We start from the raw sequence: 3522 nt of genomic DNA on the forward strand, positions 1-3522 counted from the left end.
AACATTTTCTCCTTGGTTAATATTGTTTGCTCTGCCAGTGAGTCACAAAGCCCTCTCTACTCCAGACTTTTATCCTGATGTCCATATTACAGTTCCAAGTTGTTCACAATTTCCTATCCCCTCTCCCTTTCTTAAGCCTGATGTGACTACAAAGCTCCTTCCTGCTGTGGAGAACACTCCCATCTTGTCTTTAGACCATGACTAAGGGCTCCAACTTTGCCTCTTATCCCTTTTCTTTACATCTGGGCTATATCTACATCTTGTTAATGCTTCCTGACTCACTTCTCTAGAGAAGCACAGCCTCTCGTATTCATCCCCAGAAGTGAAACTTGCCCCCAGGTTGTCCTTGTCTTCTCAGGCCCTGGAGCAGGCAGTGTTGCCATGCTCAGTCCCATTCAGGATGCTGGCAGGCAGCCCATGCAGAGCTCTCTGTGGCAATTGGACCAGCCCCATGTTAATCAGACCTGCCTCTGTATGAACCCCTCCTTCAACACACACTTCAGATTACATTTTCTGTCAAGGACCTTTCCAGCCAGATTGTATCCACCAGGGATGTGTCTGTCCTCAGTTCTAGCATGTTACAGTAGTGGGCTCTGTTGTCCATTGCTTCAGTTTTTCACAGTCATCTCCATGTCCCTTTCAACCTTGCAATTGGGAAAAAGAGGCCATAAATACCGGGCAAGCTTCCTTGTGTCCCATTCTCCAGCTCTGCTTGTGCTGCTCTGCTTTGCTGAGCTCCCAGCTGTGCTAGTAGGTGTTAACCCCAAGCTCCCCTGTCTTGCTCACCCCCCCCTTGTTTTACACTGTAAGCATTTGGGGGCACAGACCACCTTTAGTTACATGGGTTTACAGTCCTCCAATACAACAGTGCCCAGGTCTAAGAATATGGCCACACAGATAAATCCTCTGCCATTCTCTACAGTTATTATCTGAGCTGCTCTACCCAGTTCTTGCTCGGAACTTTAAAGCTAAATCTCTTTTTCTAATTATAGCTCCATATAGGGAAGAACAGTTTCCTTTACTAGAATAAGTAATGACCTGATTTCTGTGCATGCTGCTCACAGGGGAGCGCACAAAGCCAGTCCTACTATATTTCTACATGATCGTGTAGGAAGACTCCTGTCTAATCTTTGGCAAGTCTTATAGAAAGCCTGCACTGCTACAAACCAAGGAAAACAATGAATAATTCATTTCCTTATCTGTTTCAGGATTGTTTTCTGCAAAACATCTATTTTAATAATTTATGTGATTTTTAGCTGCACCATGCTGTAGATGCAAGTGCATAGAGGCAATACATTTTGTTTTTCGCAGCATAGCCTGGAGGATTCATTAGTGCAAAATTCCGGGTTGTATTGGACTAAAATCCAGGTGAGGACTAAGAGGTGAAAGTCAGGTCCATTAGCAAGCTACAAAGAAAATAGGACAGTTCTCTGAAAATCAAAGGTTATGACCATCATTCTCAGAGGCCTCTTCCTATGATGCCAACATGCTCATATGTTGACAATGTCAAGCTCATCAAGAGCCAACTGTAGGACAGAGGGAAATATAGAGAGTTCCCAGATGTCCCAACAGTGTTTGCCAAACACCTGAAGTTATCATTTATAAAACTGAACGTGGTTACTGTTACAGTCTGTAACTGACTCTGACCTCCACCAAATCTGTCCAAAGTGCAAAGCTGCAGACCGAGGTTTCCTCTAGACCTCACGGAGGAATGACTCTTGATTTCCAAGACCCCACTAGTGGATAATGAGTGCAATGCTGACTGCACTCATGGATGGATCAAAACCACAGGTCACATTATGACAAAAATGGACAGGTCAACAAATGAGATGTTAAAAGCGAGCTATAGCTCATGAAGGGCAGGATCAAGAAGGAACTGATGATACCAACTGCAAAAAGGAAAGCTGCACTTTGCTACCACTGGATCTTTGGTTGAGTAGCAGCAGACCTGGGCTCATTAACCCGAGCATCAGCACTCTGCTCACACACCTCGTGCTCCACCTAAGAGCACTTCTTTCAGCTGCTGACATGGAACATGCTGACAACTCACCGCTTGCAGCAAAGTGCTTCAGCCAGCACTGCCGTGCGGAGCACACAGCACACACCACAAAGCAGGTACAGGTGTTTATAAAGGTTGTTTTTCTGTTAACGAGGACAGTGAACTAATGCTCTTTACCCTCTACACCACAGGAAATTTTCCAGTCCAGCTTCAGTGCTGCTGCAGGAGACAGCCAGGAGAAATATTTCTTGAAGCCTCACTGCACGAGTACAAGGGAATTTCTCTACCGCTATAAATACATGTGTAGAAATAAACCAGCCTAAAACTACTCCGCTCTTAATTAAACCAAAACCTGCTCCCTGCAGTGAGTATAAACACTGACTCTATTGAAACAACTTTTTACACTTTTTTTTTTGGCTGTTTCTTTTATTTCCTATTCTCTAGAGAAAGCAGCAACCAGTTCCTCACAGGTCACAATTTGGAGATATATGAGTGGTGGAATAAATTATGATGATTATTTTTTTTTTTAAAGAAAAGTCCAGGTTTTCATTCTAGGTTTTCGGTTTCAGCCTGTGGCACAGCCACTGGGAACACTCTATGCCTCAGGCTTAATGAGGACCTTAAGAATGAGGATGTCACAGGCCACAGCTAAAGCACAAGTGGGCAGTAAAATAAGCTCCAAAGGAGAGCAAGCAAGAGCTCTACAGGAGAAAGAACTTCACACATAGCTTCATTAAACTCATCTCCCTGCAAGACAGGGAGAAAAAAATCACCCAAAGCAGCTAGATTATAATGACACAATCTGCCATTATGACATTTGCTGATTTTATTTGAAGTTGACACCCTGGGAAAAGTCATAACTGAGAAGATCACACCAGTAAAAAGGTAGCAGGGACCTTCACGCCAGCTCCATAAACTCCTGTGCAGAAGATTAAAAATAAACCAGTGCGGACTAACATGTTGCAGAAGGAATTTAAGTCAAAGAGATGGGAAAGGAAAGGTGAGTGAGTAAGATTTGAAACAATGAGAACTGTTGTTAGAAAAAGTGTTATAAGCATCAAGAGCAATACCAAAACCTCCTGTTTTATGTATTATTACCATGTATTATTTACAAGCTAAACATACATACTTTTGTTATATTTTCATACAAAACATGCCATAGGTAATCTCTCCAACTCCGTATTTCTGATGTCACTGGAGAAGACTAGTTATTGCAACACCCCTAGAGTTCCATTCTCAAAGAATGCAACTTCTTAGCCCTGCAGAGAAATCCTGATCCCCGCCTCACATTCGAGCTAAGAAGTTTCCCAAGAAGCATAAACATTCCCATTGCTTTATTTATTTAGTAAGCAATGCCCCAAGCTATAACCTGGAATACTATAACAAAACTGATCCAGGTAAATTCAGACCACTCTTCAGACTAAGGAGATATCACAAAGCTGTCACAGCCCCTTTGAACTTATCTACTAAAGTTGCTTACATCTGTATTGCTACCCATCTTCAAAATAAGACACGTAGTGCTT

Source organism: Cygnus atratus, chromosome 1 (genome assembly GCF_013377495.2).
Source record: "Cygnus atratus isolate AKBS03 ecotype Queensland, Australia chromosome 1, CAtr_DNAZoo_HiC_assembly, whole genome shotgun sequence".
NCBI classification, from domain to species: domain Eukaryota; kingdom Metazoa; phylum Chordata; class Aves; order Anseriformes; family Anatidae; genus Cygnus; species Cygnus atratus.